Source organism: Magnolia sinica, chromosome 6 (genome assembly GCF_029962835.1).
Source record: "Magnolia sinica isolate HGM2019 chromosome 6, MsV1, whole genome shotgun sequence".
Classification (NCBI taxonomy): Eukaryota; Viridiplantae; Streptophyta; class Magnoliopsida; order Magnoliales; family Magnoliaceae; genus Magnolia; species Magnolia sinica.
In genome coordinates this window covers 95695969-95714803 of record NC_080578.1, presented here as the reverse complement: position 1 = coordinate 95714803, position 18835 = coordinate 95695969, and the positions used below count along the sequence as shown (strand labels likewise).

Sequence of the window (18835 nt, the reverse complement as noted above, 5' to 3'; positions counted from 1 at the left end):
AACTTATTCTAAAGTCATGTGGCAGTCTTTTAATCAAGGACATTGTAAAGTACATTGTCCATCAATCATAGTTCGACCGATGTTTTCGCTCTTTTATCCAACTCTTCACATTCTTCATCATTCATAGATGATGGACGCTTCTCAACACCAAGGAGTGCATGTTGCAACCCTTAGGGCCTGTTTGGGCAGGTGTATTAGATCGTATTAAGGTGGATGGAATTGGAAAAAATACAATAATTACATGTGTATGGTATTATCGGTGAATTGGGATTATCCCATATTTTCCAACGTCGTGTTTGGAAAAAGAGTGGATTGCGAATGTATAAATCATTTCTCCCCTTCATGTTTTATATTATATATTTTTTGTGTCACTATCGAGGTGGGCCTCATTTGGACAATTTGACCTATTCACCGCGTAGATCAGCTCGAGCGGGTCTTATGGGCCCTAAATTTGGTTGGTTTGGATGATCAGGGACCCCAAAGTGGGCCTTGAAAGGTTTCAACAACAAGAGTTCATTTCCCTCCGTGCGGCCCACTCGAAACTTAGATTTCCCTCATTTTTCGGCCCATGGCTTGAAATGATATGGAGAAACCGGTGTATGGCGTGAATCTAACATCTGCCTCATTACGGGTCCCACAAGTAGAAACACACTCTAAAATTCTACGCATGCGACCGTCATTTATGTTGGAGTTTTCCAGTCCCCTTGCACCTAATGGTGTGGCCCACTTGGGATGAGGATCGACTTCATTTTTGGATTTAAAGGCTAAAATGGAATGGAGAATTGGATGGAAAACTTGGATGAAATATATGCATCAAGTTGGGACCCATGAGTGGAGGCCCCACCATTCCCGTATAACTCATTGCGTGGGATCGGGAGACTCAAGGAGGGATGACGAAATCCTACCCAAACCCAAAATGGCTTTCATCATCCTATTCAACTATTATTCGCGTGCCAACAAGATGTATTAGATGTGATTATGAATATCATCCCATCTAATACCATTTAATACACCTAGCCAAACAGGCCCTTATTGAACTATAAGGCCTCTCATCTTCACCTTCCATAATTTGAAAATATTTTTTTCGATGAACTTATATGTTTCATACTTCACGTCCTTAATCATTATGATACCAATCCAAACTCGACTCCTAATGTACACTCTGATACCACTTATTGGGAATCCGCGGAAGCAAATTCTGAATTCGGATCTCATGCGATTAAGAAAACATAAACAAGCAATTACAAAACACACGATTTTACGTATAAAAATTCTTGCGAGAAAAAACCACAACATAAAGTGACAACAAATCATTATGAAAGCGAAAGAACAAAAGATATAATCACTTACGATGCTTGAAAACCCTTGCTTTCGCCTTCCCAAGCCCTTAAAAACATTTAACCCCACTTAGAATAGCTTAGGAACACTTAAAATTAATCATAATCCTACAATTACACTCGTATATAGTGTTGCACCCGGAATAGAAAAAACTGCGGCTTCTATCCCATCCATCGAAGGCCCTTTGATGGGATCAGAGTCGCCTTTGATCATATCAATTTGTACTCACAAACCGTCCATTGAGCAAATGGAATAAATCAAGATTTTCTCAATGAGGTCCATAGACTGTTGATGGGATCAATTGACCCTATTATAGACAAATTTATGACATATGATTTTAGAAAGCATGAATAAATACTTTGAATGGAACTCTTTTTACTCACAATAGAAAAAAAGAAAAGAAAATATGGACCAACACATGGATTCAATTTTTTCCCGAGGTCGACATCATGCATCTAAATGGAAGACCAGACTAAATAGGTGTACCAAAATGGACTTAGTGGTCAACTTTGAAAGCGATTTTAATAAAAGAGAATGTGTCATGCTTTTTTGGTACCCTGAGTTGGATGGCACCTTAATCTAACTTAAGTGGAGATAATTTATTAATTAATTATTATTATTATTATTTTTACCATGGAGTTGGCTAACACAATGTAAATTGAGAGACAAGATGAAAAAGAAATTAATTCCAAACAGATTTCATTTTTCATGCGTCCAAACCATAAATGATTAAGTTAAAGAGGCCTACGAATACATACTTAGTACTCCACAGAGAGAGAGAGAGAGAGAGAGAGAGAGAGAGAGAGATTCCAAATATAAATTTGTTTTGCTTGCATACAAACAAAATAGAGGAGGTCTACCAAAATAGATTTTGATCCACCAAGAAAGAGGTTGGATCCAATACGACTCGTTTATACTTCGACTTCCAACTGAATATACAAATCAATGTGTGGGGCCCATTGCGATGTTTTAATGACATCTAATCCGTCCATCATTTGCACCCCCTAGTTTACTTGGCATGAAAAAAAAAATAAAATAATAAGGCCGAACATTTGAGGTAGGGATGCTCACCATTTAAAAACCTTCCAAATTGTATGTGGGGTCCATAGTTTTTACATGCCATCTAATCCATTTAAAAGATGTATTTGCACAAGATGAATATTAAAGTAGGCAATTTCAAAACTATGGTGAGCCATGATACATGGTTTTAAAGGCTTTATACATGATTTTACTTGTTGTGGTTTGTCTTATAAGCCATGGATAATGGATTGAGGCACAAAGCATGGACACATTGGATGCTATTAAAACATCACAGCAGCCCTCACTAGTTGTTTTGTATGTTGAGTTATATATATATAGTGTTCTTTTCTTCTTTTTTCCCCTTTTTAGTGGGGTGCACTCACCCAACCCAAGGGCGACGCTCAAGGACCCCAATAGCAAGCTACTGTGGTAAGCCCTCCTCTAAAAGAAATTAATTTAATATCATTTGAGCCGATGGCCCACGTATTAGATATTCCATGTATTAGATATTAAACTGATAAGAAGAGATGCCCACTTGATTTTAGCCACGAGGCTTAAAAAGATATTTATATTCATGAGCTTAATATAGAAACTTTTGTATGGATATCCAATGTCCACCAAGAAAAATGGCTTATGGTTGAATAAAGATTGTAACTTTTTCCCTCAACGCATTGAGTTTGATGGCACACTAAAATTGGACAAAGATTTTGTACTATGACATTGATTGTACAATATAAATGGGAAGATATATTGCTAGAGAGAGAGATCCAAATCTAATATTCCCATCTCAATAATGCAAAGTATTTCATGTTGGTGGTCTTCTGTTAAACCATTTATGTATTAGCCATTGATGGAATGGTCGGATCTTCCAACCTTGAAGAGTTTCAGGACATCTTATTGAAACATAACTCCCTTAAGAGGAATTGTCTTCCATCCTCCATCCGCATGTACTAAGCCTCTCTCTCTCTCTCTTAGAGTTTATAGTCTTTGAAAGAGAATTACATGTTGAGATTTATTTTGAATTTGCGAGATTCCATTAGATTGATGGTCAAATTTCATATTTATTTCCGTTTTTACTATAAATAATAAATTTTAGTTTAATTATAATTGTTCATCTGTTGGGCTTTAGGAGTTGTGTGACTTGTGTCCAACATGAAAAGGGCTTAGAATAATTAAGAGAATAACGTGGTTAACATAAGAAACTTACTATAAAATGTAAATTATGAATTTTTAGGAGTTTTAGTTTTAGTTTGCTTCTGATTTCTCTCTTATTATTTAATATCCTTATTTAAAGGGTTATGAACTTATTTAATTCATGAATTAATCAAAATTTGAATTTATTAAAATTTATTTATATTTTCTTGCTTTCTTTCCTCGTGGATTCAAGAAGTCTTTGTGAAGAGTCTAGAGAAGCTCCGTGGATTCGGAGTAGTTATCTTTGGGGAAGACAGTGATCGACCTTGTCACATTCATCCCTGCATCATTAAAAGTAGAATTGCAACCTTAAAAACCATATGAATATCTTATGAAATATATGTATTTCTACATGCTAAAAAATCATGATGACTATGTTATATCTATGTTGTTCATCTATTCCACGGGCTCTTTTTCTAGCATTGGTAAAAAAAGAGGCAAATCCAAAGCTAAAATGGATTATACTATTTGAAATAGTGATTCTAACATACTTCAAACATTAAAAGCTAAAACCTTTCTAGGCATCATGATGATGTTTATTTGTGGTGTATAAGGTCATATGGGAAAACATAAATATCAGCGTAATCCAAAACTTTTGGCCCCATGAAGTTATCAATAGTAGGCATTCACATATGGTATGGTTCATTTCACCTTTGGATCCAACTCACTTTTAAGCTCATGCCATAGGCCGATGAAACAAATGAATGACATTGATATAACATATGCATCATGGTGGGCCCCACAATATTTGCACCCAAAATGTTTTCCAGCCTCACATTTTTTCACCCCCAAAGACTTGTCAACATCAGCCTTAGGGTAAGAGATATAATTATACTTTCAGATCTCATGTCGACCTCACCACAGGAAAATAGTGGTGGTGGAGCGCCTATCATTAAAAACTTCCCAAGGCCCACATTATTCCACGTAATGATGGTTATTTTAGGGCATTTTTTACGGTAAACAATTTTTTTTATCGTTATTTATGGCATGAGCCCAAAAATAAGCCAGATTTAAATCTTAGGTGGACCACACTATAGGAAAATAAGGAAAATAATGGTGATTGAATGCCCATGCTTCTTCAGGCAACAAAGCTTTTGGATTTACCTGATATTTGTGTTTTCCATCCATTCAGGTTGTTGTTATAATCAACAGGTTGCATGGAAAATAAGCATTCCAGTAGGTCTTAATGGTAGGCATTCAGCCACCACTATTTTTCCTATGTTGTGGTCCACCTGAGATTTGGATCTGCCTCAATTTTTAGGAATACACCTAAAATGAGCAGGTAAAATGAATGGACGAAATGGATAAAAACAAACACATCATTTTCAGTCTCACAGAGTACCGTGTAGTAGCCACATCCCTGCTGCCAGTGTCAGCATGCAATCCGTGGGGATTCCGATTGCGTGCCGAGTAAACTCTGTGGGCCCAGGGTTGATGTACGTGTCTTATCCACACCGTCCATCCGGTTTAACAGATCATTTTAGTGCATCAACCCAAAATTGAAGTATATCTAAATCTCAAGCGGACCACACCACAGAAAAATGTTCATTATGAGTCTATGACATCCACCATAGAAACCTTCTCAAGGCCTACAGTGATGTCTATTTGTCATCCAACCTGTTCATAACATCACACAGACATGGATGAAGCGAAAACCCAAATATCAGCTAGATTTAAAACCAGTGGGCCCTTAGAAGTTCTCAACGGTAGGCATTCAATTCCCACTCTTTCCTATGGTGTGGTCCACTTGATCCTTGGATATACTTTAATTTCAAAATTATGCCTAAAAATCAGCTGAAAAAACGGATGGACGGCGTGGATGAGACACATACATAATGGTAGGCCCCACAGAGTTTACCCAGTACGGTACAGTGTACTGAGTTACTCAGTACGTATTTCGTCTCCTCAGTGTCCGGAAAACATGGTACGTTTTCAAGGCCGAAGCACATGAGTCTGGACCTACTTTCGTTTTTTGCAACCACCCCCCTAACCTTTTCTCCTCTCGTGTTATTTGATACTTTTAAAGAGCACCACAATCCATATACATGAACTCCAAAAATGGACATGTATCATATATGGAACTCAATCAAACCGTTAAAATTGTGGGACCCAGATCTCATACGTCATAAACCCAAAACAATTTTGATTTAAGGATTCTAACTTTTGATTGTTGGCTATATGACATCTAGACCGTCGATTCATGTCAACAACCGGATATTTTATGTATTTTTTCCTTCATTTAGCATTTGATGGAGGGGCCCTTGAGTTGGATGGTTTAGATTTTTAAGTGCACGAGTATGAACTATTATAGTCTATCTGAGTATCAAAGCTTTTCTTTTTCTCAGACCGATTATGGGGGGAAAAAGTCATCTCTCGCTTTCAGTCTGCTTTGAAGGATAAAGACCTGACGGTTAAATCTTCCACACCACTGGCCTTTTTATCCATGACCAGCTGTAGGGTCCCGATATATCATTTTTGCCAGGTACGGACTACTTTTATTTGATCTTGACCGTTGATTCGATGGTAACCACAATGGATGTATAATGGAAGGAAAATGTTCTATATTTATTAATCCTGTCCTTCCATCTGTGGATATTATTTTGGACCGTTCCTATCTTTCCTCTCTGACCATTCATTTTTTGGACACAAAAATCAAGATTTTGAACCGTTGATCTGGGTTATGATTTAGAACTACCTATCGTCGTCTCTTCAGATTAACGGTTTGGATCCCCAAATGAGAGGCGCATGATGACAGTATTCAAGTTATGATGCATCAGGACTGTGAAAGCGGATTGTGTACTGCCCTCGCCTGTACTATAAACCGTCTAGGCAGGGCTTGTGGGGCCCATCGTAATTCAAGAGTTTTATCCACTCCGTCCATCCATTTTCAAAAATCATTTTAGAATAAAAACCAAAATAATTCATTTAAAAATCTCAGATAGACCACACATTGGGTATTAAACCTTTACCGTTGAAATTTTTGAGGGCCCCAAAAGTTTTAGATAAAGCTGAAATTTTCTTTTTCCCTTCATCCATGACTACGTGACCTTATGAACAGATTGGATGGAAGATAAACAGCCTCTAGGAATGTTTCAACGGTGGGTGTCATTATCACCACTGCTTCTTGTGGTATGGTTCATTTGATGGTTAGATTTATCTCATTCTGGGTATCACAGACTAAAATGATTTGCAAAAATGTATGGACGGTGTGGATAGAACCCAAATATCATGATGGACCCCTCAAAGCCCCTGTATGTACGGATAATTGTCCAGGCGCGGCAGGACGCTATCCGCTTTCCAGTAAGGTACGGCATCCAGGAAAAAACAAAGGCCAAAACGAACGCATTGAATGAATGAGCATCCCATAATATCGAGCGAGAAAATGGCGAGATGAGATGAATGAGTGGAGAAATGATATCATACAACTTGCGTCACCAAAGTTCTGTGCATCTCCTCTCGTCAGAAAACATGTGTGATGGAGGGGACCGTTGATTTTGGTGGGCCACCGCATGAGTGGGCTATAAAAGGCTAAAGGTCTGATTGATGGACAACGTTTACCAGCCATTGATGTGGATTTTGCTAGTTGGATGTGGACGGATACGTTGAGTGCTCTATGACTCGCCGAACTTTTTGCTTCTGGGATGTGTTTTGAGGGACGTGGCCCATGCACTAGATCAATGGTCTTGATCACACCACTTGTTCTCCACGTGTACCATGAAGGGGGAGTGCTGGAGAAGTTCAATTGCATTTCTCTTGTTTGGCAGCATGAACTTAGAATAGAGTGGGATTTAAATTAAAATGCAGGAGAATTCAAGTGATTTCAAATTTTAGGTTGTACATGCAGCCTAAAATTAGAATACTAAAGGATATAAAATTTATATTTAGTATCTAATTTTTTAAATTTATATTTAGCAACTTAATTTATATAAAATAAAAATTCCGAAGATATTCATAAGTTCGAGGCGTTTGGATAGGAGTAAATGGGGGTAAGGAGAATTGTGAGTAAATAAAAATAAATGACATTTGAAGTGTATTTAGACATGTGAAAATAAAATGAAATGAGAATAAATAGACTTGCAAATGAAATATTCTTGGAGGAGGATTTGGAAGTAATTAGGGTGGCATGACTTTTTGACATCCTTAGATAATTGCAGGTGTAAACAAAAGTGCTTTATACGTGCATGTCTGCCATATACATGGCACGCTAATGATACTTCAAAATAATTTAATTATTGATTATGTCACTAAAATTGTATTAATAAAATGATTAAAATCGTCCAAAGGTTGACCATCTAAATAGACGGTTAAAAAATGTTGGCAAGTTATTTGTTCAGGATCATTAAAGTTGTGGCCCACCCGAGTCCCATTTTTTTTTTTTTTTTTATAGCTAAAGTATGCATTTCAGTGGGCTTGTTATAATCTTTCTATTAAATATTACATGTGTACATCGATTTGAGATATTAAAGCTTATTTGGGAAATCATATACATTTTTGTAAATATTTTGAAAATTTTCAATCCATTTCAATACCTCTCATCAAAACCGAGTATTTGGATTTCAAATGCATTTCATTTACTCCCATCCAAATATAATTGAGTAAGCCATTTACTCCCAATTCATTTACCTCTAATTACTTTTCCCATTTACCTCCATTTACAAGCTTCCAATTGAACCCACGAATTTGACTAAGTAAATTACCTTTAATACTGCAAAAGTCATACATGTGTGCCATGTTAGATAATTATTGCAATAAATTTACTAAAATATATATTTTGGTTAAAAATGAGGTAACTTTGATCTTAAGTAGGCCTCAAATGTTGGTGCACTAATTTTATACCTCAAGAAAAATTGACCATTAATTTTATAGTTCAAGCAAAATTGACCTCATCATATATGGATTCGATCATTTGATTAATTTGAAAGATGATTTGATCATTTGATCAATGTGATTTCACATAGATCACCTATTTCGCCACCTCACTTTAAGGAACAACCCAAACATGAGGCGGATCCAAAGCTCAAGTGGATTTCACTCGTTCCGCATTGACCGTAGGATTGAAGTCCTCTACAACACCGGTTTTGCAAATCACATGCACCAATGAAATTATATTTGCATGCCATGTTGTCTATGTTGCCCGGTGTGACGTCCATTTCTTCCATTAGGTGCGCTCCTTGAATCTAGATCCCTAGGTAAAAAATCCAATAAATTCACAACTTAGGTGGAGTAGTTCACATGAAATAATGGAGATGGATGCCAACAATAAGTTTGTGTGTTGAGCCACCATTTATCAGGTGTCAATCGCAAGGATGAAGTGATGATATAAAAATTTTCATGATTCAAAATAGGCTACGACATGTGAGCTTAAAGGTTTTAAGCATATTTTATTTGGTTTGGGTTTTGCCTGATGTGGGCAATCTTTTTATGCATGGTGAAAATAAGGTTTTATTGCTAGATGGACGGAGTGGATCGATTTCACACACACTGCATGGTGGGCCCCAAATGGATAGAGTAAGATAGTCTAATAGCCCTTAAATCTCAGGTTATTGCCCATTTGCAGCAATAGCCCCAATCACCTTCCCTGTCTGCTATGTGTGCAGCCTAACCATAAAAAATACAAGGCCCTAATCTAAGAAATTAAGACTGATAAAAAAACAAAACACATAAGAATGATAGAAAACCTAAAATCCAACTTTGAACGGGGAAAGCATCTATAGATAAAAGGATAAAACCATTTGACGTCCCAAACAAGAATTGAAGATCTCTAGTATGGTGGTCTTGTAGACAGAAGGATTTCAAGTATGTGTTCTTGCACAATTGTTTATGTATCAATTATGGATATCATAAAATTGAATAATGGAAACCTAAATGCGGACTTGAATTGCATCAGATTGTTTAGATATAGATTGATGAAGCTTTTTCTATACATGGCATTTTGCACCTCACTTTTTTTTAAAACTTTTTCAATAAAACTTTATTTTTCTCACCTGTGAGTTTTGGAGACCAAGATATATATATTTATAGAAAATAGCATGTAGTAGTTTAACCCATCACAACTACTCCTCCATCAGAAGTCTCTATACTAAATAGAGTCCAAATCAAACTGAAGTACCGTGAATATGTAATATAGTCCAAGTGCACCACCCCAATATGTATTTAAATTAATCACAACTATAGTGGGCCCCACTAGTATTCTCAATCTAGATATCCAACTGTCATATCATCCAAACTATTGATTACGTGTAGCCCACCTAATAGAAGTCTTGCAAGAGAGAGATATTCCCATGCTCCCCACCTTGTTAAGAAGAAGAGACAGATGACATTGCAAGTGAAAGATGGAGTTGTGGTTATGAGAGAGATGGGGAATTTAACGACAAGGAGTAGTTGCAACTGTTGGAGTGGGTATGTGTTGTGTGGATTCCAAAGAGAGAAAGAGATGCTGTTGCTAAGAGGAGTGATGAGGAGCTACGCTAGTGGGGATAATTTGGTGGTGTGTGGATTCTAAAGACAGAGATGATGTTGTAGGGAGAAAGGGTGAGAATTTTCTTTTGGACAAAAATCCTATCAACAATTAAAAGAAATAGATGTTGGAGAGGATTATGAATCATTACCCATTGGATTCGTAGCCCAGTGTTATGATTTCAAAATATGTACTTTTGGAGTATTTCAAATACTCTTGGGCCTACTTGTTTTACTAATTACGACAGTAAAGTAAAAAAAATAAATAATAATTACAAATTACTTTACTTTTCTTGTGACATCAGTCACATTTTACCATAAAAATGACACCATTTACATTGTTCAATTTATTATAGTAAAAATGTAATGATGGCAAATTTATGTAACTTCAATGTAAAATCAACACAAAAATAAAGTGCTGGTGTTTGGATAGGAGTTTCCATTGCACTTGTAATAATTATGAATTTCTTTATGCTTCTCCTATGTAACATAAGTATTTGACCCTTGAAATATGTGCTGTAATGGTTTTTTTTCATACATTCACACAAACACCACCGCAAAGGCACTTGAACCCATGATCTCAATATTTCAACATAACTTGTCTACAACCAAGTCATGAGTTGGAACCCAGTGTCCGGTAATACCGGTTTAAACAAGTGTTGTATACCTATTTAAACAAGAGTTGTGAAATAGTACTAATGACCCATTTACATTAGTTTACCAGGAAAGCCAACATGCCTGTCATTTCATTCCTCCCAATTCCAAGCTCCTGGATGCCACTTCTCCAAATCCTCTTAATTTCTTCATGCGCAACTGCTAAATGACTTCTATCGGTGAGTTAATGTGATGGTGTGGTAGTATAATGCGCCATATGTAGGGTATGTGATTACTACAACCAGCCTTGTGGGGGTTATAGTGTTTTTCATTTGAAATTTACTCTATTCATTAGTTTTGGCTGCTCATGTTAGGATGATAGCCTAAAAATGAATCGGATCCAATGCTCAATTGATCCACACTGTAAGAACTAGGGAGACCCATGAAGTTTTAGATCAGGCTGATATTTTATCTCTCTTCATCTTTGTGTGAAACACCTTATCAACAAGAGCGGATTGGATGGTATATAAATATCACAATGAGCCCTGCGAAGGTTTCAATGGTAGGTGTTTCCATCCTCACCTTTCTTGTGATAGGGTCCACTTGGATCTTGTATTTGCCTCATTTTAGCTCTTCTTATGACATGAGTTAGTGAACTTGATGGACAGTGGATTTCACATGGCCATCAAGGTGGGTCCCATAAGTTTTGTATTGGAGGAACTCCATGGCGTCCATTAATTAACTCAAATTAAAGTGACTAAATTATAGTACTTTTGACTTTTAGTCACAATCCCAAAATTAAATTTGTTTAGTAATCCTAACCTCACTTGTTTGATGAAACCAGTTTAATGGATGTAAATGTCCACCAATCTAATAGTTGGACAATCAAATAAGCATAATAGAGACTTCCATGTGGATCTGTAAACCACTCTAAAAAAAAATTCATAGAAAACTTCACAAAAGTGACTTTAGACATCGCTTTCTTCTCTATGATTGGTCTTAGTACCATATTAAAGTCATTCATAATCTATCTTATCATATTCATATTAGTTTATTTGAACCATTTAACATATGGCAAATGATGAATAATAAAAGCCAAAAAGCTCGTTATGTCTCACACTAAAAAAGAAAAGTGAGAAGTGGATTGTGTCCCGCTCTGCTTAGACGATAATCAGTCCATGCAGGGCTCTATGAGGGCCCACCAAGATTATGGATTTTATCCACACCGTTCATCCATTTTTTCATACCATTTTAGGACCTAAACTTAAAAAATGAGGTAGATCCAAGGCTCAAGTGGAGTGCACAATGGAGATTGAATGCCCATCATTAAAAACTTCTTAATAGCCACATAAGTTTTATTTCTAAGTAGATATTTGTGCTTTCCTTCGATTAGGTTGGATGGCAAATAAACATCATGGTGGCCCTTACGAAGATTTCAACAGTAGGAGTCATTATCGCCACTGCTTCCTATGGTGTGGTCCACCTGAACCGTAGATCTGCTTCATTTTTGGTTCATAACTTAAAATAATCTTAAAAAATAGATAGACAGCATGGATATACCCATATATAATGGTGGGCCCCACAGAGCACTCCCTGTACAGATTATCATCCTGGCAGGTACAAGACGCAAGTGGCTTCCATTTATTAGACAGCTAGGATAAGTCCAATCAAAGCAACTATTCACTAGTGGCTGAAGGAGGGAACTTGAAGGTAGCATACAAAAGTGTCACTGTACCACTTATAAACAGTGAGAAAAATCCACTTCTAGTTTTATTATAATAAAAATGTGCACATTTAAGATTTGCACGAATGCATGAAATTACTTTTTTAGTAAAGAAAGCGCCTGCAAAGGTGGGAGCGGATTAGGTGGGGCCCTTACTATGGGACCCACCTTAATGCATTTATTCTATATTTTTCCAAATCATTTAGGTCATTAGCCCAAAAACAAAGAAGATCTTAATCATAGGTGGACTGTGCTATAGGAAAGAGTGGCGACTAACGCGCTTCCATTAAAAACTCATGGGGCCCACCATAATGTTTTAGTCATATTTATTTGCCATCTAACCTATTGATAAGGTCACATAAACCCCCATGAAAGGAAAAAATAAATAAAATACAGCTTAATCCAAAACTTTTGTGGCCTATCAATTGCCAATCACCATTGTTTTCTATTGTATGGTCCACTTGAGAATTGGATAAGTGTACTATAAAATGATTTGGCAAAATAGATGGACGGCATGGATATAGATTACACACATCAAGGAAAGCCCCATGGTAGGTGGGGCACCCTTTGTGTTTTGTTTTTTTTTTTTTACGCCTTATTGGGATTTCACCACCTATGGATACTGGAACCTTACCAGGTGTTGAAACTCCTTAGAGTCTACACCAGAGCAAGAGTAATGATCCAGCCCCCACATCAAGGTGGGAGCAGATTAGGTGCTTCCAGTCTTGCACAAGATCAGTGTGGTCCTAACCATGGGGCCCACCTTGATGTATTTATTCTATATCCAGGCCGTCCATCCTATTTATCCCATCTGCTCCTCCTTGTGGTGGTCCTTTTCAGCTGTTAAATACATTAACTGGTTATAATTTTCTTTCTCATTTAATGCATCCAATGGCTAGAAAACTTTAAGGCATATGTGGAAGTTATGGAATTGCATTAGATGGAATTAATGGTTTAACACCATTATATTGCACAGTGATTGTATGTTGATAAATACTATTATATTTTAACCATCCAATCCCAATAAATTTAATCAACTGACCAGATTTCATAGCTGATGCTGGTCACCAGTAATGTCACATGTAAAGGGCGCACATGGATGTAAAACATGATAATAAATGGCATTAATGTGATGGAAAGGATGCAATGGATTTCAAAATCTATCTTACACGGTAAAGTATCTACCCTTGGAACTGGACGATATAATACCTACATTAATCCAATCTAACTTGTTTATATTTTTTTGGGCATTGGAGACTTTTTTTCGCTTCATTTAGCACATCCAATGGCTAAAAGAGCTCTGTACCACAAGGAGTGATGTGGGGTGCGGCTCCGGTGGATGCCGGATCCACCAGAGGTGGGTGGACCTCGGTGGATTCCTGAGTATGGAGCCCACCTTGATGTAAATACCTTACATCCATGCTACCCATCTACTTTGAAATCTCATTTTAGGGCATGATCCAAAAAATAAGTTTATTCAAATCTGACATGGACCATGCCATAGGAAACAACAGTGACTGAAAACCAACCATTAAAAACTTCCTTAGGCCCGCTGGAATATTTACTTTCCATCCAATCTGTTGGTAAGGTCACAAAGACATAGATGATGGGGCAACACAAATATCATCTTAATCCAAAACTTTTATGGCCTACGGGAAGTTTTAATGCTCAATCATCATTATTACATGTGGCGTGGTCCACAATATTCATCTATTTCTCAATCATTTTAGAGTATGAGCCCAAATACAAAGCGAATCGTGGAAAGCCCTCCTTTCATATTGCTCACCCTGATATTTATTCACCACCCAACCTATTCATAAGGTCATGTACTCATGTATACGTGGCCAAAGGTAAAATTCAAATGGCTACTTATCCAAAACTTCTGTAGCCTCTGAGAAAATTTTAATAGTGAACATTCAAACTCCATTGTGTGGTCTATTTGAACCTTAGATTTGTCTCATTTTTTGGGCTCATATCTTGAAATGATCCATAAAAATAAATGAATGTGAGGCCCACAGTCATATATGGGTTTCATCTACACTGTCCATCTATTTTTCTATATCATTTTAGGTTATTAACCCAAAAGATAAGGCATATCTAAGGCTAGAGTGGACCAGATAGTGGGGATTGAACTCCCACCATTAAAAACCTCTTGTGAGAGGTAGAAGATTTGGATCAATCTAATATTTGTGTTTTCCCATCATCAGGTCAATATGACCTTATGAACAGGTTAGATGGCAAGTAAACCTCACGGTGGCCCCTGAGAAGGTTTCAACAGTGAGTTTTATTATTGCTGCTGCATCCCGTTGTGTGGTCCACTTGACCATTGGACCTGACTAATTTTTCGACCCATTATTTAAAATGATATGAAAAAATGGATGGACGGCATGGATAAAACTAATAGATCACAGTGGGCCCCACAGAGGGACGCAATCGGCTTCCAAATTTATTTTTTTTTCTTTCCCATTTAATGATAATTTAATGCACGCAGTGGCTTAAAAAGCCTCGTAACCGCAAAGAGTGATGCGGGTTAACCGGGGGTGGGAAGCCGATTGCATCCTACCTTTCCTTAGAGGATAATCCCCCTGGCAGGGGCTCTGTGGGACCCACTGTAATGTATAAATTTTATCCACGCCATTCATCCATTTTTTCATATCATTTTAGGGTATTAATCAAAAAATGAGGCCTGTCCAAAGCTCAAGTGGACCACACTAAAGGAAGCACCGGTGATAATGACACCCACCATTGAAGCCTTCGTAGGGGCCATCATGATCTTTGTTTGCCATCCAACCCGTTTATAAAGGTCACATGGACCTAGATGAAGGTAAAACAAAGATGTTAGCTTGATCCAAATCTTCCATGGCTCCAAAGAAACTTTTAACGATGGGAGTTCAATCTGCAGTATGTAGTCCATCTAAGCCTTGGATCTGCCTCATATTTAGATTCTTATACTAAAATGATATGAGAAAATGAATGGAAGGCGGTGATAAAATCCATATATTATGATGGGCCCCATACAGCCCCGGATGGACGAATTATTGTCCAGCCGGGTTGGACGCAATCCGCTTCCCTGGACTCGGATTCGGTAATGACCCTTGCAGTGGGGATCAAACACTTACCGTTGAAACTTCCTAGGGTCATCTGAGATGTTTATTTTTCATCTAACCTGTTCCAAAACTTCCATGGCCCACAAGAAGTTTCAACGATAGGCATTCAATCTCCCATATTTCTTGTAGTGTGGTCCACTCAAGATTTGGATCTACCTCATTTTTTGGATAACTCCATAAAATGAGCTGTAAAAATGGATGCACGGCATGGATAAATCACATACATCATGATGGGCCACAGAGCTTCGATCAAATCCAACTAAATACTGCACTCAAATAATTCATTTTGGTCCTGATATGCCATGTGACCAATCTTTTCAATGATGGATGATGGTACAGCTACAAAGCATGCGATGTAGTTTGGGTGGAGGAATGGGCCTATCTTATATCTCATCAACCAAGGACGCGGATTTCCTGCTAAAGCCTTTTGCAGGAACTTCCTGCTCTGGAACCCAGGTGGGGTCCACTGTCATGTTTGTAAGAAATCCATCCTGTTCATCTGTTTTGTGAGTTCATTTTAGGCTATTTTGTCCAAAATGAACCATATCTAAAGCTCAAGTTATCCGTACTAAAGGAAAATGTGATTAAGGAAATTCCTACTGTTGAAACCTTTCTGGTTTAACAGTGATGTTTAGATGACATCCATACCGTTAATAACGTCATTACTATTGGGATGAACTGAAAACAAAATATTAGCATGAATTAAGACTTATATGGCCCCACAAATACTTCAACTGTGGACGTCTAATTATCAACTTTTCAGCTAACTTGAGCTTTAGATACGGTTCATTTTTAGCGACATGTCCTAAAATGAACTCACAAAATGGATGGACGGGGAGGATTTTTCACAAACATAACAGTGGGCCCCACCTGGTTCCCAGTGCAGGAACTTCCTGTGAAAGCCAATCCGCGTCCATCACCCAACGGTCGTAATAAGAGCCTACTGTCATTGGTACGCAAGATCTGGACCCCACTCCATGAATATCCCTTAAAAAGAACATTTTCTTTGGTGGGTAAGTTAGGTTCGGTGCCACCTACTGATGGACGTACATGAACGGACGACATCAGCTAGTGGACATTAATTCTCCACCTTCTCATGATCTCCTTCTTTTCCATATATGCTTGATTGCCTGATGAATGGTTGGATTCGAAATCTGTTTAACATGGCCAATGAAAATGTCATCGCAGCCATTATGATAGGTGACGATCACACCCAATAATGTCACAGAAGATAATGCATGCGGATGTGGATTGCATACTAACCCTGCTACTGAAAGGTGATATGTGGCCCCGCCATGATGTATGTGTTTTATCTACACCGTCCATCAAAAATTTCAGCTCATTTTAAGGTACGAGACCAAAAATAAAAATTTCCAAAAGCTCAAATGGACCACACCACAGGAAACAATGATAGTTGAATGCCTGCAATTAAAAAGTAATTGAAGCCACAAGAGTTTTTGACCAAGCTGATATTTTTGTTTTTTCTTCATCCAGGTCTGCGTGACCTTTTCAACAGGTTGGATGGAAAATAAACATTAGGGTGGGCATTAGGAAGTTTTTAATGGTATATGTTCAATCACCACTGTTTTCCTGTGGTGCGGTCTAATTGAGATTTGAATCTGACTCATTTTTCGGGAACATACGTTAAATACTGCTCCAAAATGGATGGACGGCATGGATAAAGCACATATATATCATGATGGGCCCACAGGGAACCTTCCAGTCGCCAGGTGGCTAGTAGTGCAATTCTGCAAGCATCCAATGCTTGGGAGTGAAAGGTTTGCTAAGCGCGCGCATGTAAAACCCTGCCCACCCATATGCAAGCACACGTGCTAACTTGACACGTGTGTGACATCAGAGTCCTTAAGGTGGTCCACACATTGTTTATCTTTTGGCCTAAAAATGATGCGAGTGGACCAAAATTCGCAGAGTAGAAGGAAAGGTGGACTGATATTTTAGTCGATCTACTTAGTTTTTTACATACCTGATCAATGGCCTGATTTTTAACATCTAGATAGATTTGATTCACCCAAGTAAAAGCTCGGATCTTGCACATGTGTGCTTGTTAGCACGTGTCTGCATGTGGATGAATAACGTGCCAGGCGCACACGTGTGTACCGAGCAAGTCTCTCTAAGCGCATGCCCTTGTGCTATGTCCTTTGGGCCATTGTACGACCACCGCCCCATAAAGCATGCACACGAACACATGAGAAATGCTTGCTAATTTGCAGTTCAACCAACGGATGATGTTCATTCTATCATGTTTTAGTGGCTACTAATGCTTCCAAGAGGTGGGGTCCACCATGATAATCATCTTAAACAAAACAGCTTGAGCCACCATCCGCACTAAATGGAGAAAGGTGCCATAAGGTCGACCTCATGGGTGCTTCCCATGAGGCTGACCTTTGTGGGGTCCACCGTGATGTATGTTGGATATCCACACTGTACATTTGGTGGCTCCCCTCTAGCTTATGTGATATCCTAAAAATCAGGGTTCCAGTATCCTTGCCTCAGTGCTAGACTCTTAAGGAGTTTCAACATGAGGTCTTGGGTTTGAAACCCATAGGTGGTGAAATCCCACTACGGTGTGCATGGGTGTGTGTGTGTGTGTTGGGTGTCATCTGTATTTTACAAAATACAACGAAGGTTGGAACTTAGTAACTTATTGGATGGTAAATTTATTAACTTACTGGATGGTAATTCATAGTTCAACTACTTCAATATAAGCATTAGAGCTGGGCATTGAGTCGAGTTGGTCTTGACTAATCTGGATTGTCAGTGGTTGTCGGACTTGGAAGAGGAGGATGAGTGAGGAAGAGAGAGTTTAGAATCGGGCCGGTTGCGGCATATAGGGTTAAAGATACTTGAAAATTAGAAAATTTTATTATATATATACTAGAATCCAAGTCGAGTCGGTTTTGGATCGAGCCGAGTCTGACCGGATTGAGTTGGGTCGAGTTATTGGATAACTCAAACTTGACTTGGTTTAAGTTCGGATTGGGCGAAGCCTACTCGATTCAGATCGAGTCGGGTGGACGAGACGAGGAGTCCTATGCACAACTCTAATTAGCATCTCCCTCTCTCTAGCTCCATGCATGGCCGTGTGTATATATATATACACACATTGTATGTATGTATGTATATAAGTATATACATGTGTACATGTGTACATGTACATACACACACGTGTGTGTGTGGGTGTGTGTACACGTGCTACACTGGGAAAGAGGTACGATAGGCCACACCATTTGAAACCCTGTCAAGTCATGCCTAAAATATTAAAAAGCACTTCATTGGGCACACCTAAGTTTTGGAATGGCTTGAAATGTAACCCTTAAATTTCAAGTGGGACACACATAATAGATGGCTGGATATTTGAACCTCATATCAACGAGCCCTATGA

General features: G+C 38.1%; 1 non-coding gene across 1 annotated transcript; it reads right to left on the bottom strand.

Annotated features, from left to right (window-relative positions):
- Positions 1–2726: 2726 nt before the first annotated feature.
- LOC131250412 (U2 spliceosomal RNA) lies at positions 2727–2924 on the bottom strand. Its single transcript, XR_009173338.1, has one exon. It is a non-coding gene; the product is annotated as a U2 spliceosomal RNA (small nuclear RNA).
- Between the last annotated feature and the right edge of the window lie 15911 nt (positions 2925–18835).